At 44.9% G+C, this 17,088-nt stretch overlaps 1 protein-coding gene across 14 annotated transcripts in view; it reads left to right on the forward strand.

Moving 5' to 3' along the window:
* The window catches only part of RREB1 (ras responsive element binding protein 1), a 124,450-nt gene that overhangs the window by 34,440 nt on the left and 72,922 nt on the right, over nucleotides 1-17,088 (forward strand). The window contains exon 1 of one of the 14 annotated variants that reach the window (XM_083826190.1): nucleotides 15,546-15,684. The exons of the other annotated variants lie outside the window; for them this stretch is intronic. The gene's annotated coding sequence lies outside the window, so the exon portion shown is untranslated. Of the gene's footprint in view, nucleotides 1-15,545; nucleotides 15,685-17,088 lie in introns of those variants that run through there. 14 annotated transcript variants of the gene reach the window in all.

Below are 17,088 nucleotides of genomic sequence, written 5' to 3' on the forward strand. Positions count from 1 at the left end.
TCTAAGCACACAAAGGGAGTATTGGAGGACTTGCTCCTTGCACAGAAATTGGAAGGACAGGGCTTTTTTTGTTCTTTCTTTTCTTCCTTTTCTTAAAAAAGCTTTCCAAGGACATTAAAGTATGCAGAGAAAATAAATGTTTGTGCATTGCATTGTGTGCCTGTGTTTGTAGGTACACTCTGACCTCGGGAAGTGACTACCGGTTTATTTCTTGTTGTAACTCTGAGTTTGTACTGTTGAGCCCCAGAATGTCTGTGGCATAGCTGGAGGAAGAGAAGAGGGCGCACACACTGTCCATGTGAGTTCAAGCCACCATTAGTGGTGCTCAGCTATAATTCATTCGTTAGGTCAAAGAGAGGTAAGGGCTGTGGTGAGGTGGATGTGGGGCCCAGCCAGCAGGACAAGATCTTGTGGAGAAGCTAAGGGGGGGAGGTGTTCAGAAGCCCCGTATGTTCCACCAGTGGTGGCAGCGTCTCTGTCCTCTCCTCCCAAGGACTAGTCTTGAGCCCTCAGACAGCTAGCTGAGGACTTCTCTTACTGGGACATCCTTTACTAGCATTTCTGTTGCCTGGCCTTCAAGATGATGGGCAGAGAATTTGCATTTGGGTTTCAAAGTTTTTGGAAGAGTGTGTGTGCTTTGTGTCTTGTCCAAACCTTGGTGAGGCTGGTAGCTAACAGCCATTGAGTGGCACTCTGAAGGCCTTGCCATCTCCCAAGGGGGCCGCGAGCTGTGGTCGTTCCGACTGGAAGTGCTGAGGAGAGAAGGGGAAGAAGTGTCCATGTCCTGAAGGAGATGAAAAGGGAAAACTGGAAAATGAGTGACTTCTCACTCAAAAGTTCTTGGAAAGAAAGGTGCTGCGTATGTAGTACTTAATGCAAATGGCACTCCGCGTGTATGAAAATGCAAACTGGCTCTGGTTTATCAGAGGGCAAGTTGGGATGCTGTAGTGGCATTGTCGCAACAGTGAACTGAGAGAATTCGGGAGGCAGACTTCCCTGAAAGAGTTAAGGGAACATCAGGGATGGAGAAGTTTAAAAAGTGTTTAACCTCAAAATTAAGACAACTTGAAAACGAATTAACTGCTGGGTCTGGAATGATCTATGAATGTATAGGACCTTAAGCACAGAAAGTATTGGGGTGAATCTGGAAAGGGTCCACGTGTAAGGAATGTAGTTCTTATGGCTTCCGAGATAGCTTTTTGTGTAGACAGCATGGAAAACGATTACAAAATAAGTATTGCAAGACACTTAATGAGATGGGAAACTGGCAGTGCTAAAGCCTGTGGCTCTTGGAATCGAGTGATTGTGAGAGAAGTGCAGCTTTTCTCTGCTTTGCTTTTCCAAGCAAACATTTTCTGACTCGTGAACAACCATGAGTGGAGTTTTTCCGATGGGCTTAAAGTCAGCAAGTGCCAAAAATGCATTGAAAATCTCTCTTGAGATGAGGGGCTATGACAGCAACTGGACTTGAGGAAAAAAGATATTTTTGATGTTTGATGGCAGTTCCACCAGTGGAGTCCAAGACTTCATTTCATCTTTTGAGAAGGGGTTGAACTGTCCACTTGTGCTGGTTTGGAATGGGATTGACAGGGACTGACCTAACCAGTTTTTAGGGAGCTTAGTTAGCTTCCTAATTTCCAGGTATACTGGGAGAGCCATGAGGAACAGGAGTGGAGAATGGTGGTAAGTTCCTCTGCATGAAAGAAGCTGGGCTGCCAGGAGTATTTTCAATTGGAGATCACCAGGCAGCTTTATTACAAGCCATGTTTTCACTTGCATACAGTTCTACCAAGCTTTAACCATTTGCACTGAAACACCGCATTTCAGGTGTTTAGCTTCAGGCCACATTTGTTTTGTTTGAAAGAAAAACAAGTAATAAAAAAATAATAAAATCCTTCAGTCATTTTTAAGAATGCAACTAAGGGAAAAGTAACTTCGGGTTTTGAATTCTCTTTTGTGACCTCTCTTTTCTTAATAGAAAGAAGACAAAACAAACCAAGAATACCTAAAAAGGAGGAGAAAGTCTGATCTTTTTTCTAGTCCTTAAAGCACTACTGCGGGAGCACTGAGATTTCGGAAGGGGGTGGGAGGTTGCAGTTACAGCTAATGGTTGAATAAGCTAGCAGAGGTGTCAGCAGTGACGCTTAGTCTGGTGTGTTCTGTTCCTAACATCTGTCGTAATATGTGTGGGGAAAAAGGGATGATGAAAGCCAAGCATCCTCTAGTCCCTCTGACCCCAGACTGGATTAAGTTGGTTCAGCTCTGTGAATACTCAAGTTGGCAACCTAGCCCCTTATCAAGTTAGCAGTCTTGTGTACCTGTGTATCTGCGTGCTCTTTCACTAGCAAAAAATGTGGTGAATGCCCAAATATTTCTCTTGCGCTGTGACATAAGGGTATAGAATTTCTGTTTGAGGGGTTTGCTGGTGTAAGATGACAATGTGCTTCTCGTGGATGTGTTGAGCTTTATAGGCACTTCCGTTCCATATGGAGTAAGGGTAGCTTGAAAGTTGTCTGGTGAGATTTGCACACCTTGCCAAACACAGCTGGTCTCTTAAATTAGAACAGAGGCCCAGGAGTTCATAAATACCTGGGCACATGACGTAAATAAGCCTGATGATGGACGGGCCCTGTAGCCCTCCCTTGCAGACCGCAGCTTGCCCAGGGACCTTTTAGCCATGCCAATTAGAAGCTTCTGTTGATGTTAATGGGTCTCTCCCGTAGAAGGAGCCTGTTGGTATGAATTCATTTGCAAGGCCGAGGCCTTGATTTGTTATGAGCCCTGCAGTGTGGTTTGCAATGGCCTGCCTACATCTTCCTGAGCTGCTGTGGGTGCGAGAGAGAAACAGAGGAAGGTTGCAGAAGTGTTCACCACCTTCACTTCCAGTCAGGAGCAAAAAGGAGCTGAGAGCACAGAGGATGAGATACCACCGGTGCTGCACGCACAGGGCGAAGGCGGCTGCTGTCTAAAAATATGCATATGAAAACGGAACTGGAAGTGACTGCAAAGCTGCATTTGCAGGTATTGTAGTTTTTAGAAACTAGGTCCAAAAGGTTTAGCAGCAGAGAGTATTTCAGGACACTCCCTGATCTGTTTCATTTGCTTTGCTGAAGCGTTAAAAGAACCCCTGGTTTCCACTGCTAAGGCTAGCAATTAATAAATCAGTTCAGGATTTTATTTTATTTTTTGTTTTGATTATATGCAGTATATGTGTATAGTGTGTGTTTTAATATACACTTTAAAAAATAACTCCTTTATTGCTTGATTATGGAAGTAGACACAGCAGAAAGAGTATTCTGTACGTTCTTTGACAAGACACTTGATTGAAGACATTTATTCACATTAAGCACCAGGAGCAGTATTGAATAGCTGTGTCCTTCTCTGTTTTGAGAAACTCATCAAAAGGAAAGAAAAATCACTTTTTTGTTTGCTTTCCAAGAGAGAAAAAAATGAGTTTGAAAAGGGGTTAAATAGCGATTTGTATTCCTTTTCTTGCAACCTCCTCCCTCCCCCCAAAAAACCCAACCACTCTTCCCCTCCACCGTTGCCCACAGAATTACCATGCATCTAATCTTAGAGGTGGGTTTACGTGTTTGTTCTAAAAAACGCCATCCTCTCAGTCTCTGGTAATCCACCAGGTGGAAGCAAATGTGTAGGGTATTTGTATACATATTTGTAAATCTGAGTTTGTGCAGGGCGGATTTCTGAGAGAGCAGCGTATGTGGAAAGGCAAGGGAACCCTCCCTCGTCGGTGCAATACCGTCAGTAAAGCAAAAACGTGCAGTTAACCACCGGCTTGAATCGTTAGTGGTTTTTGTTCATGTGGTAGGCCGGGTGACATTGTATTAGCCAATTCTTCTGATGGATGGTTAGAGATCAGTTGCCTGGTTGTTCTGAATTACAATAGGGAGCAGGCTGTCTGGGAGGGGATGGGGAGAATCGGATAGGAAGTGGTTTCTTAGAGATGGGTGCTTTTCTGGTGCTAACAGAAGTTTTGGTCTATTAGCCGCGAGTGTGCTTTTCTGACCTGCAAGGGTACGTTTGTAGCTTACTGCTGTACTTTTCCCTTCCTGCTGTCTTCCTGATAGCCACCTTGCATCTGAGTACATCTCTGCTCTTGCAAAAAATGGCAGCTTTGAATTTTGGGGAGTATCCCTTTGTATTCAGACCTCACAAGCATTTTGCTTTGAAGTCACCTTTATCTAGAAGTGCTAACGTGTTTGTTCAGTTGTTTTGGTGAAGGGGTGGGCAGAGGGAGTCCATGCTCAAATGGGAAGCTTTAAGTAGCTGTGAGTATCTTGAAAGCATCCCTCTGGCCTGCAGTTGTTTGGAAAGGGACTGTGCTATCAAGGTTTACATTGCCTGTAACATTTCATTTAACATAAACGGTTTGTCCGCATACTGCTGCAGGTTCTTGGTCTGTTTTAATACAATTTTTGTTGTTGTTTCTCTGCTGACTTGTCATACTAAAATTAATGTTACAGTGTGACAAATTGTGTTCTTAATAACTGAAGCTTCACTCGTAGGGCAAAGCCTGAAGAGTAAGTCATGTTGAATATGTATTGGTTTAAATTACTTGTACAGTTTGGGCTTTGCTTAATTCTGAACATGTAAAAGTAACAATCCAATTGCTTAAAATTTAAGTGTTCCTTTCCAGCTGTACCAGTGAAGATATTTGCATTTTCAGTCCAAGGTTGCAAAACCTAGCTCTGTGCTTGTAGTCAGTGCATGTTAGGACAAAAATAAAATGGAGGAAGAGCTGAAAGAAACCGTTTGCATCACTTGAGGCCCATGGGAGCTGAGGGTCAAGATCACTCTGAAAATTAATAAGTTCACTAGAGAATATGATAATACAAGGAAACGATGGTATTGCAACAAGGTTTTCTTTTTTTAATTATTTTTATTACTAGCAGAAACTTTAAAAATAAGATGAGAGCGAGAGAAAGCATGGGAGCAGAAGTGGCTTGAAGGGGAAATGACCAAGTCTGTTTAGAAATGCAGAGCGTGATGGTTCAGGAGCACTGCTTTCTTTGATTGAAACTCCTTTCTGTTTTGGGGAGCAGAGATCACAGCCCTGTGAAATCTGATTTCTTAATGCTGTTTTGATTAAAGCAAAATAATTCTGGTCCCTCCACTTGTCTGGAGGATTGAGGACTTAAACAGGGTGTGCTGGGCCTGCAGAGAAGCAAGTGTAATCTCAAATCTGTAAGTGGTATGCAGCCTCTATTGTTATTTTTAACAAATTAAAATGTCACAGAAATTTGCGCAGGCAAACTTTTGGTCCTGCTGTACCCCAGTGCAATAATTATAATGCAGAAACAGCTGATGGGTCACGTCTCCAGCCCTGCACAGCGTTATGACTTGCTACCTACATTCCATGTTTAGCTTTGAGTGATCAGATGGTGCAAGCAATGTGAGCTAGCAGCGCCTGAGGACATGCAGCCAGGCAACACGTCCTTTCTCCATGCAGCTTTAGTTTCTTTTCTCAACTTCTGTCCCATCCCATCCCCTTGAGGTGATGCACCGTACAATAAATGCCGCTCTCTGGAGGTGGTCATGCTGCCGGTGTGGGAGCATGTGTGCCATTCCCACCGTGCTGCACGTTAAGTCCAAGGGTCCAAGGTTTGTAAATATTGTTTCTAAAATACCTGAGAACTCCAGGTGAGCAGTTTGCCCTACTTACCAGGTACTCTGTAGCTCTGGTTGAGACATGTGGTGGCACGTGGTGGCAGACTGTTTCATCTTTGTTACTGATGTGGCTTAGCAAAGCGTGAGTTGTACTTTTTTTGGAGGGGGATAACTTCATCTTTGTGCATGGGGAAGGGGTCATTTACAGAGGTTTACAAGCAAAAAAAGGTTGAAAATGCAGTTTTATTCAGCCCTGAAAAATTTGAGGGAGGCCAGAGGGAGATATTGTAGACTTCTGTTTGTTTTGTGCTTAGCACTGCACAAAAGGTACACCCAGTCCTTGATTTGGGAGAGATTGGACAGGCAAGTAGAAAATGACTAACTGACTGCCTGGGACTGCTCCTGCTCTCTTGCTCCCCTCTTCCAGGGATTCCATGGAGAGATGCAGTGCAGACATTTTAATTGTCATAGTTCATTTTATTGTGAGATTCTTTTCACTGTGTTTAATTGGAGAGCTGAACTTCAGGTAGATTTTTAAGTGGAAGGAGTTTTCTTCAGTGGCAGAAGGACTGCAAACGAACTCCGAGCTGGAGCAAAGGGAGAGAGGAGGAGCAGGAGGAGGGACTGCAGATGGAGCTGGCAGTGAGTTCATTCCACGACATCTTTTCATCTTTCCCTGGTACTGCTGCACCACAGGAATAGAGTTACAGACAACATTCTTGCTCAGGTCTCTCATCCCGCACTCAAATAGAGGGTGTAATTTGACGATGCTTCAGCTACCCTGTTTGAAGGCTGTTGATGAAACTGTATGTCTGTGCATATATAAAGAAAAACAACCCCCCAAAAACCACACATCCCAAAACAGTGTGACCAATTCCATGATCCCAGATCACTGTGCGGCTGTTCAAATGCCAGGACTGGCACAATGCTGGAGGGGGAAGGTGTAGCTGGAGCTGAGGGGTGAAGTGAGGACTGGCTTGTCTCTCCTTCTGAATGACAGCCGTGGCTTACATCAGGTTAAATCAGCCTGTACTCTGCAGTCTGAGGCAAAGCAGAATGGATTAAAAACAGTTTTCCACTTCTAACCTTGAGTTTCCTTGCAGCTGTAGTTCTAAATCAGCTTGTGTGGGGTACATGTATTCCTGCATCTCAGCAGAGAGACGTCTTCTTACAGGTCAGTTCTTGCAATCGGTATTGGCTACAGTTTTTTCTTATTGGCACGTCTGTGTCCATGACTTCCACAAATAGATTTTGAAATGGATTTGCATCTCCTCCTCCATCCGTATCGGCGGTTTAGCAGTGAGGCCTGCGGGGTGGCTGCATGGGTGGCCGCCTCGCGCCCTGCTTGGGCTGATGCAGATCTTCTCAGTTGGCCAAGGTTATCTTGCTGCTGACCTTGTAGCCAGAACTCAGCCTCTCAGCGGCACAGTAATTGTGAAAATGAGGGGTTTTGAAAGAATCTGCAAAGGCTGATTGTCCTTACTTGCTTTTGTAAAAGCCACAGTTTATTTTCATCACCACGCTGAACTAGGAAAGAAAGCGACTTCGTGTTAAATTCACAAATTCTGAGAAGGTCCTGTCTGAAGATTCTTACTTCTAAAATCCACTGTGGAGACTTCTTAAATTTAGCACGTCAAGAGGCTGCTTTACCACAGCTCAGCCTAAAAGCCTACTTTTGGTACTGTACTTTCTCGGTTGTTTGCTGACGGGGCATTAATAGCTTGCTGTACGTGATACATGGCATCTGATTTCTTCCTAGCTGTGGCCTTTCATACCAGAATGTCTTTGCCTTGGTTGTAATTGGTTCAGTTTACTGAACTAAATATGTTTGCATGCTTTTGGGATGAAGAGGGACTTCTGTTAGCTGTGTAACAGAATGAGGCATGGGGATTAATGGGGGGAACAGTGAGAGAGAGAGGAGTTGTATGGGTTTTATTTTTTTCTAGAGGCATCAGGCTCCTCCTGTAGCGAGGGAGAGCATAGTACATCGAACCTAAAGACCTTTAAAGTACATGCTGAAATGGATGCTGGGAAGATACAGTACAGTGCTTGGGCACAACTCCAAGGCTCCCAAGGCAAGTAATATTTAAACAAGCTGAACAGCCCTTTTAGGCAAGCAGCAGGAAATCCAGCACTGAGCTTTGTGTTGTTGCATGGTCAGCAGAAGATAAAAGCTCAGGCTATGCAGCTGGGGTTCCCTCCTATCACTGGATGGCAAACTGTTAAGAAAAGATAAAAGGACAGAAAAGAACAGGGGGTCATCTTATTGAAAAGCATTCCTTCATATTTTAAGCTGTCGAAGTACTTTGAAATATGTTGGGCCTGATGTAAGTCAGAAGCATCGTCATTCTGGTGTTTGTTGGAGCTTTTACATCAGTTGGCAGGTGAAACGCAAATTCGGCCCTCGGCTTCACCGGAGATCAATGTTTAACATGGGCAAGATCCTGACATACATAGGTGCCTCGCAGTGAGCAGGAGCCTCCCACGTACGGCCTTTCCAGGTTCCGCTTTCTGCAGCTTATTCTTGATTGGGCACTATTTTAACAATGAGGAAAACAAATTTAACTGAATGAGATTACTATTTCAAGTCTTCTAATCACTATTTACTGTGTTCCTCCCCTCCATCCCTCCCCCTTTTTTCCTGCATCACAGCACTGGTGTCTTGGGAAAGAAAATGCTTCAGAGCATTTGTTACCAATTTAGCAGCAAGTACGTGCTCAAATTTGGGATTTCTAAGATCTGTGTGTGCCATATGTAGGCAAAATGTAATCTTTGCTAGTTGCAGTAGAAGGGAACAAACACAAATTTGCTGTTCTTCAGATAGTGATTCTTTAATCTAGTGAGACTTACAGTTGTGCAGCCTTTTTGTTTTGGTAAGACAGTTAACTGGCCTCCCCGGGGTGCCTAATTGCTTATCATGAACTAATCAGTCCCCTGGGTATATGAAGGAATGAAACGCTGCCAAGATAGAGCCTCTGACTTCCCCCAGAGGTGTGATAACTCTCCCAACTACCCCACCCTTTCAGGAGCTTGCTTATTTTAAAGACCTTGCTATTTCAGAAATTATCCATGCTTTAGTGTTTTGTGGGGAGTTTTAAAGGGCTGTATTTGCTGAGGAACTTTTGAAGTTGCCAGCTTTCATATTTTTTTCTGCTAGATCTGTATTGAATAACATTTCAAGTTCGGTGCAAAATATGCTGAACATGTTGCTGCCGCTGCTTCTGTTTATGAAAGTGTCTACCTCCATAGTCTCTGTGTCATGCAAGACCCTAACAAATGAGGAAAGGCCTCATTTCTGTCTTCAGCTGTCAGTAAGTTGGGCTGGTAAAATCTTCTAGCTTCAGAAACCCTGTTTGAAGTTCAGATGAACGAACGAGGGAAACAAATCCGGTGACTGTCTTCTAATTTTTGGTAGAATGGTAGTTCCACATTACCATGTGTGAAATGGGTGGGTAGGCTGAGAAAAGTTTTTCACCTTACCGTGAAAAATTATTTATTTGACTGGTGTTTTTTTTTCTTTCTCTTTTTAGTTTCTTGTTTTAACTCATTCAGATATGCCCTTTTCTGCTCAACAGGTGAGACTGCTGCTGATTTCTTAACTTCTTCCCATGTACCTCTTTATACTGAACAGCTGAGCTTCATAAGGCTTATAAAACAATACAGAGTAATAATGTCTGAACTGGAAGTGGAAAATAGCTCCTGCTATTTAGTATCTGAGTGAAAGTGTGAATTCTGGTGTTGAGGTTTTCTTCATCCTTTACTTTTGCTTGGAATTAACATCCATTTTATGTGAAGTTTGGAGGATGAGATCCGTCAGTTAGGTAGCAATACAGTTTGTGCCTTTAAAGAGTTGTACCCCATTCAAAGAACCACCTCCAATGATTATTGTTTCTTTTTTGGCTCTCTTAAAACACTTTTGTTCTTGTTTACCGCTTGTCATGGAATAGATCCTAAATGACCTCAGCAAGATTAGTGTAAACATATATATATTGCCATAATATGGACTGGCTTAAAACTGTAAAGCAAGGTGATTTCATTTTCAGAATTAAAGGAAAATGGCTGTGTGGGTGTGTATGTATATGACTGAGAAAATGTTCATGTGGGAACATCACTCATGAAAATAAGTATGAATTTCAGTATCACAAGTTTGATTATGATAATTTAATGTTGCTTTGCTATGTGTGCACAAGTGAAAGCAATTGGTCAAGGTTCCACTTAGTGAACTGTTGCTCTTCTTCTGTAGAATTGGGGTGGCCATGAGTGGATGCACAGGTCACTTGGTCGATTTTTTTTTGTTTGCGCGTGTTGTTGGTCATTTTTTTTCTATGGTTAATGTCTACAACTGCTAGAGAATCGGGTTGAACCTTTGCGTAATTCATACTACTTTGTTCCAAATTAATGTTTTGGTGTGCAATCTTACAAGTCAATGAGAGTGAGCAGAAGGAAATAAGCTGCCCTTTTCATACATAAATTGTGGGAAGAATTGTCTGTGTCATCTGTTTGATGGTAATGTGTGAAGCACTAGCAGTGAAATTGTGTTTTTGGAAGAGAAGAATGATTTTGGACCAGAAGCAGACGTTTTTGGCTGGAGGAATAGCAACTTGAAACTTCACTTAGTGAAGAAACCTGTTCACAATTTTGTCTGTTTTCCTTTTTTTTTTTTTCCCAGCTTTCCTGAAATAAACTTCCTGCAATTCTTTGCAGTGTGCAGGTGTCCAGACTCCCCTTTACTCATACTCACTTGTGCAGCCCGTCAGCCAACTGAGGGCTGTACCTAAAATTCTGCCTGCGGGTCTACACTGCAGTGGTCTTGGCAGAGTTACAGTGGATACCTTGTGCACCTACAGGCTGCAGCATCCCTCTTAGGCTGAACAACTGAGTATTGCATTCCAGAAGTCTACATATGGGGAGCAGTGCCCATGATAGACAAAAGAAAGCTGCAGAGATTGTAAGCTGCTACCTAATCTCTGTGGCTGTGGTGCCGAGGAGCATCAAAACTTTGCTGGGTGGATCTGACAGCTTATTGCAGAATAGAGAGTCAGTCTTGCTGGTATTTGCAGTTATTAACCTTAGTGGATTTTTTTTTTTTTTTTAACTTTGATTTTGTGTTTTTCTCTGCGTGTGTACGAGGCTTGTGGCCTTGCCACCGGAATGCTTGTGTTCAGGAAACTTAAGACTGTTCCCACTGAAGAGCTTTGAAGATCAGCAGGCGTTTCCTCCAGGGGCTACAGCAGTGTTGGAGGAGCCAGTTGCTGCAGAAGTCTTCAGGCCTATCCGCCCAACTTTGGTCATTCCTTACCTCACCACCTCACATGGATTATGCTGTTTGCAGACTGTCTAAGCTCCATGATGACCTCCATGGAGTCCTTATGAGCTTTTACAAGGCCGGGCCTGTGTACTTTGTAAAATCCTTTTGAAATGCCTGCTAGGCTTTTAAAGTCCCAGAGCAAAAGCTATATTACAAGGAACGTAGAAGGTGAGCAGCTGGATGCAGTTGTGGATGAAGGGGGATTTATGTTTGTGAGTGCGTAGGCAATTCTTGGTTTTAGTATGCATCTTTTTCAGATTAGATAGAGAGATGTCTTTTCTGAGGAGGCTTCTTGTACTCATCTGATAAAGCTGAGGGACTTCTGAATTCCATAAAAATTGTAGATCTGGATTTCTGTGCTCTAGTTTGGCGTGTGTGTTGCACTCTATGAAAATTGACAGATGCTGTTTCATTTTGTCAGTGTGCAGGAAGCACCTCCCACAGGTTAGTTTCACTGTGTTTATTTCAAAATAGAATGAAAACTTGTACTGAAGAATACCACTGACAAGTAGTTCTGCTGTTTAAATTTTTCCTGCTGGCTCTCCTGTGAGGATCTCAGCTTTGCCTGCTTGCCAGCACCATCTACTGCTGTAACTAATTTACCTAACTAAAACAAGAAGCAAACACTGTTTCAGAATTTAGAGCTCCACAAACAACCCTGGAGGCTACCAGCCCAGCTGGTATAAGCTGGTGGGTGTGCGCACAGGGCTGCAGCAACTTGTTCATCAGTGATGGGGAGAGGCATTTTTCTTAAGGCTGGGTTCTTCCTTCACCATCAGGAGGCAATAAGCCCCAGTTTGAGTGATTTCTGGTACTCTGGCACCTGTGGCAAACATTGAATTAGAACACCCCAGGTAAAATTGAACACCTAGCTTGTATCTCTTGGCTCTGATTGAAAATAGTGGGAGAACGGCATCCTATGGTCATCTAAACTTAGTATCACATGGAGATGATGCAGATGGCATATATGTGTTTCTGGTCTTTAGCAGATTGTAAAAGGTGGTTGACTTAAAACCTGTTGGTCTCATGCAGTGCAGAGCAGGAGGGTGGCTTTGGCTTGTGGGTCTGTGCAGGGTCTGCCTGGTGTGGGGATATGAGGAGCGCTACAGGTTGTCTTGCTCATGGAAAAGCTGTGTAGTTGTGTTGGATATTGCACTGGAGGCTCACGTTAAAAGGAATGAGGGTTGTGCAGAACACTTGTGACTCCCTTTGCTCCAGCACATCTCTCTTTCCTACTTGTGACATGTGGTTTTCCCTCCTAAAATGTCAAACTAAAACCTTCTAATTAAAACTCTCTTTCAGCGTGTGTGTGTTTGAACATTTTAAATTGTCTTGGTTATAGATTTTTTTGTTGTTTGTTTGGAAAGTGTGATGGGGGAATAGTTCCTGTGCTGACCAGATACAGAAGACAGGAAGATAATGATGTTAACAAGGTGAGGGAGAAAAGGAGGTGTTTGTTTAGAAAAAGCCTAGTCGCTAAAGCCTGTGGAGCAGAGGAACCCTGCTGATAACACAGATGAAATCGTCTGCCTTTCCTAACTTTAGAGAAGTGGAGCTTTGTAATAAATGGCTGCCATGTGGCAGCTGTCTCCCAGCTTCGTGAGCCTGGCAGTAGTTAATCCTGTCAGCAAGTCATGCTCCCTGGAAAAGAGCAGCAAGAAGAGCTGCAAACTCTTGAATCATTCTCTCTGCAAAACATTTGCATGTTGAATCCCTTTCTGCTTAAAACGAGTTTGGTAATTTGGTGGAGGCTCTCATCTTTAAGTAGCATTAGAGTGCAGCTGTGTTGGCTTTTAAATAAAAAGTTAGAAACATGCCGAGATGTAGCGATTCTGTTCCTTAAAAAAAAAAAAAAAGCCATTTTCGTTTTGGAGGGTATATGTTACAGGGTACAAAACGCACTGTACAAAGAAAGGACTCCATGTTGATATCTGTGTGTTAATTCAGGTTTAGCATCTGAGGTCATGATTATCCTTAAAAGCTTGAGCCTTTAAGATACAAAACCATTCACCTTGGTTTGTTTTTTTATTTTGTTGAGCATCTAATGTTTCTGTCCTTTCTCCACAACCCGGAAAACTAGAACTTTTGCCTAAAAAAAAAAAAAAAAAGTTTGAGATTCTTGTGCAGTAATGTAATACCATCAGATTTTTTCAGGGCTCGTGATAAAATTGTGATGGTTGACAACACCACCACCAGGAAATGAGTTTTAATCCCTGTAATTTCCATCTTTCTTTTCATGTTGCGCATCATTTTACTTTGTTACCTTGTGAGGTGTAGAGTACTCTGGCATGCTACCTGGTAAGGTGCTGCATGCGGAGTGTGCTGGCGCCTGTCTCACAACCAGCACTGTCAGGCTGCAAAGGATGCAGTAAGTGAGCTGATGCTGTCCCCTCTGGGCTTGCCTACACAAGGAATGTTGCTGTGTGTGGATGCACTTACAGTGGTGAAACTCCATGCAGTACATAGTGCAAAAGAAAAATGTCTTTTCCTGGTTTAGCATGCCCTGTTTTCAGTTTATAAAAAATATAAACTTGTCTCAGTGAAGCCTTCTTTAAATCCGTCCCTGGAGGAAGAGGATTGTAACCAGGGTGCTGCGCAAGAAACAGGGCACTGGCACAGGAGATTTTCTGTGCCTTCCTCTGTGTGATTCATCCTGCCTCTCTAATCCTTTCCAAACCTGTCCTGCTGCACACGCACAGCTCCAGCTATGTGCGAAGAACAGGCGTGAAGGAGCAAAACATTTGCTCATTTCTCCTACCACTTTCCTTCAGAGCTTTGCCTGGGACCTTCGCCCAGAACTGCGGGTCCGAAGCTGCCCTTGGCTGAGCTGTTGGCCATCAGGGCTGCTGGGGCGAGGGCCGGGGCCGGGCCGCCCCCCCTGCCCCAACAGCTGCAGGCACCGATTGCCAGCGAGCGGCACAGTGGCGGTGTTTCGTGGCTTTTCTTCCTCTCGCTGTTACTGTTCCTTATTCTTTTGTGATGCTGCGAGGAGGAACAACCAGACTGATTGTCTCCCCGCCGGGTGGGTGCCTGGGCATCTGCACAGCCAGTTGGTAAGGCACAGAAGCCCCTGTTTTTTTTAAGTGACACCAGGGGCTATTGATTGCAGGCTCGTGCTGTGCTGCTGCTGCACAGATGCTTGCTTTTGGCCCACCTTAAAAGGACAAGACATCCCGTGGTTTAGACTGGCCATATATTGTCAGGGATGCCAGCACCTCCGTCACAGCTACCCGGCAGACTTGAGCGTCCCGTTTTGCCCGCACCCTGTCCTTGCATCCTTTTCTTCATCGGAGTTGAGGGATGCAGCAGTTTGCCTTGGCTGGAGGGGAGGTGGCTTTTCTTCTCTCTTACTCTGAAATGTTTTCCATCTGGCTTTCCCAAGTGCAGTCCGTCTAGCTCACCCCTCAGACTCTTGGGAAAGCATCCTGTTCTCTCAGCACAGTGCTTGCTTAGCTGTCTAGGTTATGGCACATCAATGTATAGCTTTTTTTGTTTGTTTGTTTCTTTCCCCCAGGGTTTTAAGTTTACTGGGTTTGGCTGTGTTGTGATTCTTCCTCTCAGCGCAAGGCAAAAATGTAAAAAGAAAAAAAAACAACAAAAAAAACCACAGGGCTTTCTACTTGCTACGCTTCAGATTGTTTCCTCATTTTACATCCCTTACCCCTCTCTCAGGCAGCAGCAGCAGCAGCGAGTGCGGTTTTGCTTCCCTAAGGGCTGCTGGAGGGGCTCAGCTCCTTGAGGCACACATCCCATCTCAGCAGGGGGACATGCAAAGCCGAGGGGTGCCTGCTGGTCATCATTTCGGGCTCCCCCGCCGCTAAATTTTCCTGGGTTTTCCTCAGCTCCTTTTGGGTAGTGTCTGTTGCAGCAGACGGTGCAGCACTGCTTGCCCAACCTGCCCTCTCCTTCACACCAGCCCGGCATCGCTCATGCGTTCGGGGCTGGGTCCTCCAGGCCCAGGCTCTGCTGGGGGATCGCAGTCCCGGGCTCCCACGCTCTCCTGCACCACGTCCCACGGTGTCTCCTCGCCCAGCGGGATGCAAGCCAGCCCCGGCCCAAGGGAGAGCTGCGGTGGCCGGGCTGGGGAAGGCCTGTCGGTCAGAGGAGAGACCCTGCGCTGTGTCTCAAGGCACGCCACCGTCTTGCGGCTTGCCCACCCGGGGGGATGCGAAGGGACTTTCTTGGGTCGCCACTTCATCTAAGGCAAATAAACTGGAGTCGAAGCCAAGAAACACATCAACTTCCTGGAACTCTGCGAGCTGTCCACACAGCTGTCCTAGCTTGCTGAACACATGCAAAGCAGAGCTTATAAGGACAGACAGTATTGCTTTTGTGTCCCTGCTCGGCACGCGGGGAGGGAGCAGGGGAGGGGACGCTCTAGGTAGCGCCGAAGGCCCGCCTTACCCAGCGTGCTCCCTTGGCCGCATTTCGGGGAGTTGAACCCCTCCCCAGAGGCCTCCTTGCACCCTGATGGTGCACAGGGAGCCGGCAAGGATGAGGATGGAGGGGCGTTTGTACACGGGAAGGAGTGGAGGGACGTCTGTTTATAGTTGCTTGCATTACTTCGCTGTTTTCCCGTCTTCATTTTTTTGCATGTGTCTGAAAGCAGCTCTCGTGGCCCCAAGTTTGTTAAGCTGCCTTCAAATCTCAGTGTCCTTTTTGCCTGAACAAGTTCTCAAAGCTGACTGCAGTTTGGTGACAAAGGCTGCCTGGAGGGCCAGGTGCTAACCCGCAAGCTGATACAAACGGTGAGGATGAGGAACAGCTTTTAGACATGTCTTTGGTATGGGGGAGGAGGGATAAGGCGTTAGGCAATCTCAAAATTTTTCAGCAGCTGGTCAGACAAAATAAGGGGGGGTTGCAGTTCCTGCAGGGCTGTGCGTATTGTGTGGTGTGGCCATCCTGGGCACAGTTATGCTGGAGGGGAGCTCGAGCAGGCTGAGACCGAACCCCCGGAGGTACAGAGTCTCCTGGCAGAGAACTAGGCTTTCCCATCAGGGGCCTGGGGGCCGTCAGATTTTGCTTTCGCTCTCGAGCAGTGTGTGCCTCGCTTCTCTTTTCTAGCCTAGCAAGACCACAGGCTCTTGTGTGAGCTGCCATTCCCACAGCACACAGCCATTGTGAAAGAAACAAACGGGGGGGTGCTATATAAGTTAGCAAGTTAGCAAGCTGAGCATGGGGCCAAGGAGACAGGTATGAATGCGTCTTATATTAATGCTGCCTGGTGTCTCCTTGTATTGCTGTAAACCAGTTGGAAAATATAGGAGAATTTCATCCAGGAAGCCTCTCTTTGCCAGTACAGCATCTGCTTGTTAGATTAGTGTAGCTTCCTTGTTTTCAGTGTGACTTTATCAGCACGGTACCAGGGTATCATGATGATTCAGAGTTGCAGTTCACTTAAGGCAGTAACAGAGTTCAAATTCCAGTGTGTTTTATGAGAGATGCTTTTGGTCAGCTAAGTCAAAGTCCTGGGGACCACTAACGTTTGATAAGTCATCCAGACATGGATTTCAAAACCTGCGTATAAACTAGATGTGCTTGCATATCTCATCGTGCATGTGAAGGAATAAAACCAGAGGAGTAAACATACTTGAATATTCAAAATTTAGACTGGCAGTTAGGTGTTGTAACAACAGTGTACAAAATGATCTGTATACACAGGGGTCTTCTTGCTCGTTTGGTGCTTCCTCCCTTGCCCTGCCCTGCAAACAGGTAGTGCTCCCCGGCTCTGCTTTAAGGCATGGCCATGAGCATGTGCTTCACTTGTTTATTCAGTGTCTGTGCGTATCTGTCTGTGTCTATGTTAAATAAGAAGAGGCATATGGCCATGGTGGATCATAGGGTTATTTTACAGGGCAAGGTATGCTAACACAGGTAAAACAACTGTATCAGTAGTAGTTCTAAGAGGTCAAGTAGGAAGATGAGCAATCTGTCTTTTAGTGCTCAGAGAGTGCCTTTCCACAGATATAGCTCTCTTTGGTTGGTGTTTTTGAAGGTTTGTTTTGTTGGCTTCCCCTTCGTCCACCCCCATTGTCCCTGGAAGAAAATTGTAGTTAGAGGTACAAGTTCAAAAACATTGGGGTAATATTCTTAGTGTCTGTTTTTTTCCAAATAATAAGCGAACAAACGACCACCAAATATTCCCATGCCAC

This window comes from Anser anser, assembly GCF_964211835.1.
Source record: "Anser anser genome assembly, chromosome: 2".
NCBI classification, from domain to species: Eukaryota; Metazoa; Chordata; class Aves; order Anseriformes; family Anatidae; genus Anser; species Anser anser.